At 29.3% G+C, this 15,457-nt stretch overlaps 1 protein-coding gene across 1 annotated transcript in view; it reads right to left on the bottom strand.

Annotated features, from left to right (window-relative positions):
* LOC127068510 (unconventional myosin-Va) overlaps nucleotides 1-11,265 on the bottom strand; it is a 109,931-nt gene extending 98,666 nt beyond the window's left edge. Inside the window, exon 1 of the mRNA XM_051004781.1 lies at nucleotides 11,018-11,265. The gene's annotated coding sequence lies outside the window, so the exon portion shown is untranslated. The remainder of the gene's footprint in view (nucleotides 1-11,017) is intronic.
* Nucleotides 11,266-15,457: the final 4,192 nt, after the last annotated feature.

The following is a 15,457-nucleotide window of genomic DNA, read 5'->3' on the forward strand; positions in this document are numbered from 1 at the left end:
TTACGAGAAATAAAAGAAAAGAAAAAGGAAAAGGAAAGAAGAAAAAGGAAAGGAAAGAACGGAAGGAAAAAAGAAAAAGAAAGAAGCTTCTTACGCTTTTCCATAGCCGCGAATTTTGTCGGTGGCTATAAAGATAAGCGGTTAAGTAGGGGGTTATTAAGATGATCTCGAGACCCATTAAGAATTCTTCGGGATATAACGAAAAGTAAACATCGTTCTTTTTTCCTCGATTCAATTCTATTCAAACTTGTCTCGATATTAGGAAAGAAAACGAGAAAGAGGGAGAGAAAGAGAGAAAGAGAGAGAGAGAGAGAGAGAGAGAGAGAGAGAAAGAGAGAAGAAATAACATCGATTATTATATTAGTATACACCCAGTACCATAAAAGCTAATGTTATCTTTTCCTTCTCTCTCTCTCTCTCTCTCTCTCTCTCTCTCTCTCTCTTCATTTTACATTTATTTCACTCGTAACTTAAAGCAAGACGTTCAAAATGTTTCCAAAGATCATGTTGACCGTGACGACATATTCAAGTGTCTTTGAAAATTTCAAATCTAACTAATCATGAGCCGAATTAATGAACGAAAGTTTAGATTGAAGAAAGATAGAAATTGGAAGAGGATTAGATGAAAAGCTTTCGGGAGATAATAATCCCCGTAAATAGATAAAGAATAAGAATAAGAGTAAAAAGAAGAAGAAGAAGAAGAAGAAGAAGAAGAAGATACCTTAGGACATTTCGAAGTCTCGTTAGGAGTCGATGGTTCGTACCATAAAGCGTCTTGGATTTCACTCTTAGAGGAAGGACTGAAAGACTGATCCGCTTAAGGGCCGGTTTGGCATAACACAAGAGAAAGAGAGAGAGAAAGAGAAGGATCGAAGAGACGTAACGCCACGGAAAGATCGTAAATCGACGGGAGAAAACGATTCTATCGTTTCTCCTACAGGCTCCGCTCGTTTTTGCATGGGGACCATAAGGGAGAGGAGAGCCGAGAAAATCGCTTGAATACGTGCCGACGTAAGTATTCCAACGCGACGAATTTATTGTCTCTTGTGTACGTGGAAATCCAAGGCTATCCTCGAAACCATCCCTCTCTCGACCGTTCTACGAGTTCTCCTTCGAATTTATCCAATCGATATAAAATACGACTATTTTATTAGCTTTAAATTGCACCGACAACATTGCTAACAAAAAGTTTCACTTTGAATATTGAATAAAAATAATAATGAGTAGTAACAATGACGATAATAATATTAATTATTATTGTATAATAATTTTAATTATAATAATAATAATTATTATTATTATTATTATGTAATATATATTAGATAACAGGATTCTATCTCAATTTAGAAAAAATATTAATATATTTCATATAGGTATATTCCAAATATATATCATTAAATACATTACAAATATATTTTGCAATTATAATTTGAATTAAATTCATTAAATAAAATTATATTAATCACTTTAGCAACGTTGATACATTGCTAAATTTTGTTTTTAGAAGATTTTAAAATAAGAAAATAACAACAACAACAACAACAATAATAATAATGATAATTATTGTGGACACTTGGGTTATTGATTTATTTCACTTTTAGAAGAAATAAAATACAATAATTTTAATTATTTTAGTATCCTCGATTGAATTGCTTCATTTCGACAATTTAAAAATAATAATAAAAATAACTATTATTGCTATAAAAATAACTATTAAATATAGATGCTTGGAATAAATAAATGCCACTCAAAAAATTTAAAAAACAAATTTTTAAAAAAATTTCTTATAACAACGAAAAATATTTCTTTACTTATTGAATATAACAGGTAAATTGAACATAATTAATAAAACAAATTCGTTATAAACATCCAACTGTTAGAAATTTCATTTACATTTTCTTTTTTCCTTACCTTTTTTTTTTATTTAATTAGATAGATACATCATACTTTTATGACTATAATTTTGAAACTTTACTAAAATAAATCGACTCTTCGAGTTATCGAAACATTTTTAAGGGTAACTAACTCGTCTTTTCCTCTCTCTCTTTTCCTTTTATAATCTCTCTCTCTCTCTCTCTCTCTCTTTCTCTCTCTCTCTCTGTCTTTCTCTCTCTCTAAATTCATCCGCACTCATTAACCATGGTAAAGCGTACCGCGTCGGCATTATGCATATGTGTCTCGCACGTTTAAAATAAACATACTGAATTAAACATTAGCCGGATAACAACGAATTTTAATTATCTTCTTGCCTTCTCGGCACGGCTTTGGCCGATGCAGTTGGTCGTTACTGTCGCCTCCTTACGAGCACCAGAAAGCAACGATTTATAAAACAAAAGTATAAAGAAAAAGGAGAAAATAAAAAACTTCATTTAAAAACAGAAATTCCAAAACTTTCACATTTACACGTATTACCTATCCTTGTATCAACGATAATATATATGAAAAAAATATGATAAATAAATGAAAAAAAAAAATTAACATGACTAAATATAAAAGAACAAAATTAGCTGTTAATAATTTTATAATTTGAAGAATATGTTATTATCTATAGATATGTATAAAATCAGATGTTACATTGAAAAATCAATAGATAATCTTAGAATTGAAGAAAAGAAAAAAAGAAAAATAATTTTACGCGAAAATTGCGAATCTTTTTGATCGTATAATACGTATCTAAAGAAAAATAAACTAAATAAAATAACAATAGACTGAATAGATGATGTTAACATAAATGAAAATAAAAATAAAAAGAAAAATCGATATATGTGAAAAAAGTCGACTTAAATGAAGAATAAATAAACAGATAAAAATTGACATGGAAGTTTGACGCACCGAAGAAAGTAAAAATAAGTAGGGAGAAAAAATCGAGAAAAAAAAATTGCTTATCTTTTCGATTGTAATGCATATTTAAAGAAAAATAAAATACCTAAAATGAAAATTTGCGTGAGATTAGCATGAAGAAAAGTAAAAATGAAAATAAAGATATGCGTGAAAAAAAAAGAAATTGAAATCGAATACTAGTAAAACAGAAATAAATAAATAAATAAATAATTAAATAAATAAAAATTGACATAAAATTAACACACATTCATATATCGAAGGAAAACATTAACAAGTAGATAGAGCTAAACGTTTTTTCATTCGATCGAACTCGAGTCAAAAGTTAAAACAGAAATGTCAAAAGTTTCAAGAACCAAAAGTGATATTTGTAAAAATGAAAGAGATTGTGAGAGAAAAGGGATAAGAGAAAGATAGAAAAGGATAAGAGAAGGATGACAGTGCGAGAAGGTCGCGCTAACGAGTGTCCGTTTCTTTGAAGGAGAAGAAACGAAGTTTCTAGCGGGTGTCAAAAGTCGAAAGGGAGCACCTGTGGAAAGGATAGCTGGAAGCCTCGGCGATGTTTCCAATCGACGATTCGAACGGACGTTTATCACTGGTGAAGCTTGACACCTCAATGGAATACGAGCGGGGCTCTACGTTTTTACAAGAACAACGACCACGACAACTCAGACGGATGTTTCGTCCTGGAAAATCGTAGGACGCTTGTCTCTCGTCTATCGGATAATAGGATAGAACTGTAGAAACGAGGATGAAATAAAAGCGTACGACGTTAAAGGATCCTCCTATAAAGGATAAACAACTCTGACCGTTAGGTCGACAAACGTTGGATCTAATGTTTGTTTGACGTTTCTAAACAATATCTTTTTCCACGTTTCAATTTTTAAACAATGAAAAAAAAGAACTTTTATATCTGGGATATATCTATGGTGACGTTACAATTCTTCGTTTTATTTTTTTTCTTCTAAACTTCATACATATTCTATGAGCAAAAATAAGAAAGAAAAAGAAAAGGAAATGTTCATTAATTCAATAAATTCAATTATTTATTAATTTTTACTTATATGAAGGTAAAGTTATATCGTAAAGGAAAAGGAAATAAGTCGAGTATATGCTAAGCCTTTTCATTTTTAAAGATATTGAAAATCTATATTTTTAATATTTCTAATGTTTTATCTATTCCTCCATTTTGTCTGAGATAAAAAATACTAGATATAACTATAAGTGATCAGGGATAGAATCGATTCGAAAAAGAAAGAAGGTAAATTTATATGATTAGCAATAAAATCTATTAAAAGTGAATCTTTAAATATCCGATAATTATTATCAATCTTAAATAAATTTAAATTTACGCGATTAGAAACTGAACTTCGATCCGCTTAATTTTTACAAATGTAATTTTATTAAAAACAAAACTAGTTTCAAAAATAAAAAAGAATTAAAAAAGCAAACGTAATTTCGAATGATCGCAAACTTTATCGAACAAAAAATGTAATTTTACATAATGTAAAATTTTTTTGGAATCAAAATTTGAATTTTGTCTTTCTCTCTCTTTCTCTTCCTTTCTCTCTCGTTTCTCATTTTCACGGTAACGCAAGTACTATTCAAAAGCAGAACGATTCTCTCTGTTATCTTCTTTTGGAGTTCTTCTTCCTACGCTTCTTCCACGAAGTCTATAACGTCGTCCTGATATCGAGCTTCTCGTATTGTCTTAAAACGTTTACATCGTTGTGTTGAACCGAACCGCTTGGAAATTCAAAGAATTTGTCGATAAGGCCGATTAAAGGGTGGCCTCCATTTCACGAGCCGCATAATCCGCGCTGATAATGTTGAGAAAATTCATGCTCGTTAACTCGTCCCCCAACATGACTGCCACGTTTATACGTTTATCCGCTCTTTTCTTAAGAAAGTCGAGTAGAAATAGAGGGAGAGAGAGAGAAAGAGAGAAAGATTAATATCGTCGTAAAGTTTCGCGTACACCGAACTAAATAAACGTCTGGTGAATGGAACTTATTAAACATATACGATGCTATTAGGCTATCGTTCTATTCTATTATTATAAATTAAAATATAGTTTAAAATAGAACATAGATCAGAGACTTAGAAAAATATGACCCGTAATTATTCTTGTTTAATATTATTATTATTTTTTATTATTGTTGTTGTTGTTGTTGTTGTTATTGTTTTGTTATTATTAGTGGAAGGAAACTTTGTAAAATAAAAGAAAAAGAATGAAAAGTAAATTATATTACATATTTGAAAAATATTTTCCTTTTATTTTATTTTATTTATATATTTATATTATTTATTATATATATATTATATAATATATTATAAATATATTATATTGTGATATATATATTTATATAAGATAATAAAAATATTAAAAAATATGTATAACTATTACTTTTATTATTATTATTTAAAAGAAATTTTGAACATAATATAAAAAAGGAATAAATTAAATTATACATTAAAAATATATTATATATAGATCCATATATATGTGTGTGTGTGCAAATGATAACTAACGTCATAAATATTTATAAACGTAACACAGAGCGTATCTTGGATTTCGATTATAAAAACAATTGTTATATAGTCAAAGAACAATATATGTATTTACTAATTATTAAATATTATTGTTTATAAGAAGCTTCGAAAAAAGAAATTAAAAAAAAGATAAAAAAGAAAAAAGAAAACAAGGAAAATATAAGGACTAATCAAACTTTTGTGTCAATAAAATTGGACAGGGAATATCAACTCGTACGAATCTAAAACGCATCGAAAGCTAATTATCAATCACCCTTGGGACGATAAGCCTGTAACCGGATCATTACGTGATCCTCGTTCCAAAATTTTCGTTTGCCAGTTATCGAGTGTGGAACTCAAACCATCGTTCCTTTATCAAACTCAACTGCGGTCAATTAGGAAAATTGACAAAGTGAACAAAACTCCTTCCTTAGTTTACATTACATATTACAAAATGTTATCAAATTGAATGAATTCAAATAAATTAAATAAAAGCTTCATGATGAAAAAAATTAGTAAGTATTTTTTTTTGTTTTTCTATCATTTTGTTTCTGTATCATTCTATATCTCTGCCATTCTATCGATCTTCTCTCTAAGCCATTTTATCTATCTGCCATTTCATTTTTATCTGTTATTTTTTTATGTGCATGTAAATTCTCTGTCATTTCGTTTGTGTTTTGATATTTCCCAGGAAAATGATATTCAATTAATTTTGTTGAATTTGAATAAATGCGTGTAAATAATGTAATTCATTCTTTTTTTTTTACGAGTTTTACTATGCTTCTTTCTTTCATTATTTTTTAGTTATGTTTAATATGATCTCAAGTTTTAATACGTTGCACAGATATATATATATGCAAAAGATCGTAACAATGAAAACCATCAGTTGTATAATTACGTACATTCTAATAAATTTAAATTTAATTACTGCATCGTTAAATAATCTGTCGTTTATTTCTAAAAACCAACAATTTATTTATCTGCCATTTCATCTCTCTGCAAAATGGCAGATAGACTATTTTGTTAGTCCTGCTGTTTTTCTCTATTTATCATTTTGTTCCATTTGCTTACTTTTGTTCGTCTATCATTATTCGTTATTTTCTCTATCTTCCATTTTTCTTTGACTGTCATTCTGTTTCTTCGTCAATTTATTCATCTGCCATTTCATCGATCCAAATATTCAATTTTTATTTGACTTTCACTCATTTTTTTTTTTTTTTTTTTTTAATAAAACTCATAACACGAAAAAATTATTAAAAAAGTGAATTAAATATCGCATCCAATAGAAAGGTATATCAATAATTTATTTATCTATCTTTTTTTCTCTTTCTCTAACTGTCTATCAATGTATATCTCCTTTCCTTTCTCTCCCTCTCTCTCTCTCTCTCTCTCTCTCTCTCTCTCTCTATCTATCTATCTCTTTTTCTCTCTTTTTCTAGTTATACAGGCAAGTGTAGTTAAAAGCAGTGAAGAGAACCGTTTCTCCAACGACGACGACGACGACGACGACGACGACGACGACGACGACGACGACAACGACGACGAAGAAGACGACGACGACGAAGAAGACGACGACGACGACGAAGACGAAGACGAACACGAACACGAAGGTGAGGACGAAGACGAAGACGAAGACGAAGAGGAAGACGAAGACGAAGACGAAGACGACGACATCTCGTCTCGTCTCGACGAGACGCCATGAACGAATAAAAACAGCGATACGAGCGCGATAATTAATTGGAGCCTGACTCTAATCTCTCTCTTTCTCTTCTGAGCCACTGTGTCTGTATATACGAGAAAGAAAGAGAAAGAGAAAAAAAAGAGAGAGAGAGAGAGTAGGTGCTCGATGCCGAGTAATTGAACGCGATTCTCGTCTTTGATTAATCGCTTAATCGCTTAAGAGAAAAAGAGGAATGCTATATGAATGAAAAGAGAGAGAGAGAGAGACAGAGAGAAGATAACAAAACTGGAAAGGAGTAATGATTTGAAAAAAATAGAAAAAAAAAGAATAAAAAAAATTAAAAATGTAAATAAATATCGGCCATAGAAAGAAGTCACCTTTCGAGAATTGCTTGTTTGCTCGTTGAAAGGAAGCCGAGTAGGTATCCTCTTCGATAACCGATCGTTTTTAGAAAAAAGAACATAAAAAAAGAAAAAAGGAAGAAAAACAAATCGGACAGAGAACTCTGCTTAGTGGTTTTCTGGAATAGAGAGAGAGAGAAAGAGAGAGAGAGAGGGAGAGAGAAAGAGAGAGAGAGAGAGAAGTGCATCGTCGCACTGCTTTACAAATCTCTCACATTTCTCCTTCTTCTCTTCGAGTAAATTAACGGGGCATTCTCGGTCGTTGAATTCGAAAACAAAACAGGTTTCTTCTTCTTCTTCTTCTTCTTCTTCTTCTTCTTCTTCTCTCTAAAGAGTTATAAAAAAAACAAAGAAAAGAAGAAGAAGAAAAAAAAATGAAGAAGAAACATTAACATAATGATAAACGTGTCGATTGATTAGGGTAATGATTTAACTCAGATATACTTTCTTCTTGCGAGTTATTATTTAGTTAGTTATCTATTCGAGTTATTATTAGTTAGAATTAGATTTTAATCAAAATGATTTTTAAAATGATGCTAATGATTAATTAAACGTATATGGCAATGAATTATGAATTATGAAAATGATCTAAGTCGTATAGATATATTTCTCTTTCAAGAGAATTAAATTTTAAACAGATAAATTTTTTTAAATATGATTAATTAATATATATATATGTATATAATAAATGATTATATAATAAATGTTTAATTAAATGTTGTTGGTAATTATGAAAATGATTAAATTGTAAGTCATATGTTTGTCCTTCAAAAGTATTTGATTTGAATTAATGATTTTAATCTACTGATTTTTCAAATGATATAAATAATTAATTAAATGTAAATGGTAATTATGAAAATGATCTAAGTCGTATATTGTATTTGACTTTTAAAATAATTAGATTTTAATTGAAATGATTTTTAAAATGATATAAATGATTAATTGAAAATAACTGATATATGAACATAACTGGTAATTATGAAAATGGTCTGAATCGTATATATTTGTCTTTCAAAAAAATTAGATTTTAATTAGGCCGATCTAAATTGATATAAATAATTAATTCAACGCGATTGTTACTTATAAAAATGATGTAATTGTAAATCATATAATTATTATTTAAATGATTAGAATAATTTTTTTTTCTTTCTAATTACTTAAATTAAAATGACATCAATAATTCTGGTAATTATAAAAATGATCTATGTAAATGATACATTTTCAAGGCAGAATAACACTTCGACATATATAGATATAATTTTTTAAACAAATTTTTTCCATACAATTTATCAATAAACAATACTACTATTTTATATTACAAATTTCTAGATTATTTGTTAATTAAACAAATATTATTGTTTGCTTGAAACAGTATCATATTATGTTATAGATCATTATCATACTATACTATGTTATTAATATATAATACCATACCATATTATTGATATTTATTTGCTATTGCATTATATTATACTAGAATATTGTTGACTTACTACTGTATTAAATTTTGTAACTTTCCTTCAGATAATAAATTCATACATTTAAATATAAAATGTTGACAATACAAACATTAGCCAATCCAATAGATTTCCGATCGAAAGTAAGCTATTCACTGTCCGATTAATCGTGAGCAATGCAACGTCCTTTGTTTTCGTAGAGAATCGATCGGAGATCGTACTCGGCTGGAATCGAGCCATGCACTCGGCTCGCTCGACAATGATATGACGTTGATTGTGATATGCAAATGAAAGATGGAGAGAAAGGCAGGGTGCAGAGAGTACATCTAATGAATATTTACTGGCTGTGGCTGGGAACGGTAAAGGTAGAAGTTCTATATATACATATGACATATATATAGTTTATATATATAGGTATAATTTATGTAGTATATATATATGTATATATATATAGATATAAATATATATATGTATACATATATATATATATATGTATGTATGTATTATATAGATATATAGATATGTATGGAGAGTATCGGCTTGCCGATTAAACGTATAATTTTCGAATTAAAGTCTCGATCAAATCGAACACTCGTTTTATGCAAATCGAAGAAGAAATTTCACCGGTCCCTCCCACATATTTTTCATTTTTCTGTTTTCTCATTCATACTTCTCGTCATTCAGAGAATTTATATCTCTATCTTTTTCTTTTGTTTGCAGTATTTGTTTATTTTACTTTTTTTATCTATTTATTGTGTTATACCTATATTAAGCTATTAATTCGTGTGAATTAATTGTATTCTATTCTTTTTCTCTTTTTTTTTCCTATCTCTATTTCCCTATCTTTCTCTCTCTCTTTCATATTAAAAGATATTTAAAGAAATATAAAGTATATTTATTTTTCGTTACTTATTTTTTTTTCATATAGTTAATTTATATATATAATTGTATATATATTTGTGTGTATATATACATACATATATATACATGTAGACACACATACACACACATATAATTATTATTAGAAAAATTAAATACAATATATTATTATTAATCAGGTTTTAATTTTTATATTATTTATTAACTATTAGATCATATTAGATTCTTCATGATCTATGCAATCAGGACTTATTTATTTTATTATTAAATTATTTATTTTATATTTATGTATAATTAATTTTTTTATATTAATGTATCTATTGAATTAATTTATTTTGATTAAATTTTTTATATCGATTTATCTATTGGATTATTTAATGTTAGATTTATCTTTTATATTTTATTTTATATTTAAATACACTATGTCTAAATAAGATCAATATAATCTAGTATTGTAGTAAGCAAATAACAGTAGTATAGTATAAAATACAATACTGAATAAATGATACTAATATAGTATAATACTATATAGCTTGTTATTAATAACACTTATTTAATTACTATAGTAGTATAGATCATTGATATGATACGATATGATACGATGCAATTAATATATCGAGTGCAAAATCAAAGTCGAAAATACGACGGTTTAAAGAAAACTTTTACAGACAACAATTATTTGATTTCATGGTATAAATGTTAGAATGTTTGTTGTTTTTTATGTAATGAAAGGTTTCAAGATCATTTCGAGGTGATTCTTGTTCGTTTATTTTTTTTGTTAATAGGAACCTATATCTTTTATAATAGTAACGTATCCTACTTAAAAAGAAAAAAGAACAAGTAACTTTTGTCTGAAATATTTTTTCTCCTTATCCATTTTCAATCTTATAATATTCTTATTTATTCTTATATACTAGTGTTGTTTATTTATAAATCGTTGTTTAATTTGATAAAAACGATTAAGAAAAAACTTTCGTAAACATATCGCTTTTATTTACGTGATCCAATCTAATCTCTACCTTGCACTGTCGCACGAGCATAGTGTATGTAATCACAAACTACCTGAAACGTAGATCGATTTTTTTGATCTAAAGAATTTTAGTCGAAATTTCGTTAAGTCAATGATCCGAGTATAGGAAACGATCCAGACTTTCGTTCTAGCTCGTTACTCCTATGGTATCTAAGGCCTGTAAGATCTATAGGATAGATAATACTAAGGATATACTCACGTATTTTTCATATCTACATGCTTATCACCGGGAATCCTTCCGGAGCGACACCACCGACGGCGATCACTATCGAACAACACCAATTTTCGATTTCACTTTTTACAATCACTAAAGTAATAGGGTAAAATCTTATGATAGATCACATTGCATCGATCTGTTTCCACAAAGATAGACAAACATGTTCCCAAGTACAGTATCCAAAATGATAACTCATCTCGGTCCATCGTGGTCACGAAAAAGAATTATTGTTTGAAGAATTAAGAAAAGAAAGATAAAAAAATATAAAAAAATATATTTAAAAAAAAAAGAAAAAAGGAACAATAAAAATTTCACTCACTTTCCTCCTCTTCCAATTTGCATGACACTTGATAATGAGGATGATGATATTAATAATAATAATAATGATAATAATAATAATAATAATAACGATGACAATGACAATAATAATAATTATTATAATATAAAAAAATAAATAAATAAAAAGGGGGTGGTCAGAAGAAGAGATTGTCGAACTTGCTTGCTCGTTCACCTGAACGAAAGTGTTGTAGTAGAAATGAGAAAGAAAGAGAGAGGATGACGGACAGACAGAGAGAGAGAGAGACAAAGAGAGAGACAGAGACAGAGAGAGAGAGAGAGAGAGAGAGAGAAAGAAAGAAGGAAGAAGAGGGGAAGAAAACTTTTTCTTGGCGATTCGTTGTGCGTTAATCCATCACCGTTCGCGCCATCATCAGCCGCACGCCGCGAAGAAAAGCACGCGTGGCGAATCGAAGATGACAGAGGCGAAAGAAAGAAGTGGCATTAATTCAGTGCGAATGCACGCCAGGCGATCGGTCGTTGACAAATGCAACGTCGAAAAGTGTGCGAAGTGTGAGAGAAAAAGAGAGACAGAAAGAGAGAGAGCAAGAGCGAGAAAGAGAGAGAGAGAGAGAGAGACAGACAGAGAGAGAGAGAGAGAGAGAGAGAGAGAGAGAGATGGAAAAGGAAAGGAACCTCCCAGGATGCGACACGTGCCGAACACGAGTCTCTGATCCTTCGAAACGCCGATAAAATCGTCGTCCACCAATGTTTGACCTTTGAGCTACTGATAAGTTCGAATATTTTTTTTTCTTCGTTCTTTCTTCTCTTTGCTTTTCTTTTCTTTTCTTTTTTTCTTTTTTTTTGTCTTTTCCCAGCTCTTTTTTCTTTTTCTTTTCTGTTTATTTTGTTTTTTTTTTCTTTCAAAGAACTTATCTCTCACGTAGGACGAAGTAAACGAATATTAATGAATTTATTTCGTTCGAAAGATTTTTTCGACTTTTTTTTTCATTCAACAGAGACGAATAATTTTAAACGATATCTAGATATTAGAAGAAAAGAACGAATAATTAGATTATGAGTCGGAGACAATTGTGAGATCGAAGTATCTATCGGAGAAAAATTATTGTCAAAATTGAGAAAAGAGATTGCAAGAAAATATTAGAAGGAAATGTTCGAATAAAATTTGAAATGAATGATTGGAATAAACGATTGGATTTATATTAAATTAAAGGATTATAAAAGATAAGAAAGGAGAAAATAGTTGGAGAAAAATTTGAAGAGAAAATTAAAAAAAAATTAGAATGAAAAATTTGAAATTAAAAAAATACCGATTAGAAAAATGTTTAAACAAATGATTAAAATTATTAGGCAGAACAAAATGCAATTGGAAAAAAAGTAATTCAAACAAAATTACAACGACAGATTCGTACGATCAATAAGAGCAAAATTAGAACGAAAGATTTAAAAAATCCAGTTTGAAAAATATCGATACAAGGGATTAAAAAAATGATTTGAAGGATGAGAAAATAATTGACAATTAATTAAATCAAAGAATCAAAAAAGGTAGAAAACAAGATAATTAAAATAAAAAGATTAGAAAATTAATATAAAAATAAAATTAAAATTAAAAAATTAATAAAAATAAAAAATTAAAACGAAGAATCAAAAAAGATAGAAAACAAAATAATTACAATAACAAAAATTGTTTAAATAATAAAAATTAAATTAAAATTAAAGAATTAATAAATTAAAATAATAAAATTAAATTAAAAAGGAAAGCAAAACGAAAAGATCGGTAAAACGAAATACGCCAAAATTAGAAGAAATAAAATTATAATGAAAATATTAGAAGGGATTAGATAAAAGAGGAGGAGTCAGTGATAAAGATTCAAATATATTTTAACGAATGAAAGACAAATTGTGCTCGAGAAAAATAATTTACATAGGAACGAAAATCTAACGTCAAAAAAAAAAAAATTAAAAAAAGATAAAAAACGCTTATTAAAATCTACACCAATGAAAGTTAGCCTCTTGCGTGACCAAGAAAAGTTCCGGATAAAAGTCTTCGAATGAGTTTTCGATCGTTAACTAAGCCTGTGTTCAACTTCCACGTGTTCTCTTCGCTATAGTCGCACGACACTCTCTCGAGAGCACGTGCGAGGTCTCTGTTATCGATCGGAGAGATCGATCGATCGTTCTTTCGATTGTCACTCAATTCGAAGAAGTGAAAACACTGAGACACTATCTCGTTCCATTCAATCAACCGTTCACTATCTTGAAGAGGAATGATTTATATTTTTTCAATTTTTTCCTTTTTCCTTTTTCTTGTTTTATTTTTTTTCTTTTTTCTTTCTTTGTTTCTTTCTTTTATAAGTATTATTTTTTTTCTTTTTCTTTTTTAATTAAGTTTCCTTCAAATTAATAACAACTCAGTCAGCTGTGTTCAGTCATCTCTTATCAATCTTTACTATGATTGGATTCTTCATAAAAAAATATATAACCATAAATATGTTGAATTCGATCCTTTCAAATTGATCAGACATAAGTCCCATCCTTCAGTCAGCTGTTTAAGAATCTTCCATCAACTTCTATGAATAGTTTCTTCTTAAGAAGCTATATATGTATATATATATATATATATATATATATATATATACACACATAAGTAGGTATATAATCATGAAGAGATACTGACTTTCTTTAACAAGCACAATATTCAATCAACATTCTCACATAAATCACTACTACGAGTATCTTTTTAATACAAGATAATACCAAAGAAGTAATATACGTTTGATCCTACGTAGTTTATCAGTAAGTTCTCCAGTCATCTTCGCGTATCCTTAAGGAAAACAGCACAAGTTTTAACACTGTTCTGTCACTCAAGTTTAAACGTTAAACACACATGAAGTAACCACTTTCGCCTTTGGCATGGTACCTTAGGAAATAGAAGTAGAAGTGGACAGGAAGGACTTACAGCTATTACATGAAAGTGGAAGAATAGCAAAAGTAAGTGGTTTGGCAAAGAGAGAAGATGGTAAGTACTTGTATAAGAAGTACGGTGTGTCCGAGGCTAGTGCCGCTACTATCGGTAAGGATAGGAAGGCTCGTCTTGTGATGCCGATGTTACTGGTGGTGGTGAAGCAACAAGAGGAGGTGTACTTGGCGCGATCTAGCCGAGAGTGGTACCACCGGCCGGCCACTGAAGAAGAAGTGGCGTGTGCGGATCGCACGGCCGAGTTAAACGAAGACAGGAGACTCGAAACGGTAAGGGACGGAGAAGAGCCCGAAAGAGTGGTAGAAGGAGTAAGAGGAAAGAGGAACGAAGAGAAAGAGAGGAGAAGAGAGTATGTTGGAGAAGGAGTAAGATCCTTCTTCCATCTCTTAGAGAGAGAGAGAGAGAGAGAGAGAGAGAGATCAAGGTAACCAACCAGATATACGATTCCACCCAAATATCTCATTTCTTCACAAATTTCTTTTACTTCAAGTTTCTTATCTCGAATTTTCTAATCTCTATTCGGAGAAAGATAGAACGAAGGACTAGGTAATCCTTCTCTTTCTATAGGAAAAAAAAAAGAGAAAAAGATTCATCGGAACACGTAATCGTTCATGAATATCTGATTTCTTTTAATCCCCTTAAAATTCTTCCTATCCTTTCTTTCTTTTCTCTCTTTTTTCTAATTAAATCAAATTTTCTAATCGTTCTAAAGAAAGGGGAAAGGATGAATTAAGAAAATTATTTTGAAGAAAAAGAAGAAATGCACCGAAGTCGTGACTAATCGTCTTACTTCTTTTTCTAATCTAATCAAATTTTTTAATCATTTTAAATGAACGAATGAAAGGGAAAGTAAAAAGCCTTCTTTTTAATTGGAAGGTAGGAAAACGAACGGATACGTAATCGTGATCAAATAATGTCTTATATCTCGTAAATTTCTTTCGCTGACCAAATTAAACATCTAATATCGTCTAAACGTCAAATCAAGTAAAAGTTTGTTCGATTAGATACGATACCACGTAACTTATAAAAATTTAATAACAATATTATTATACTTGTTAACTCGACTACGTAATATTATATCTCGTAAATTTTTTATATTCACTTTAAATAAATAATTTAAAATATTCTAAAATAAATAAACGATC

Source organism: Vespula vulgaris, chromosome 13, assembly GCF_905475345.1.
Source record: "Vespula vulgaris chromosome 13, iyVesVulg1.1, whole genome shotgun sequence".
NCBI classification, from domain to species: domain Eukaryota; kingdom Metazoa; phylum Arthropoda; class Insecta; order Hymenoptera; family Vespidae; genus Vespula; species Vespula vulgaris.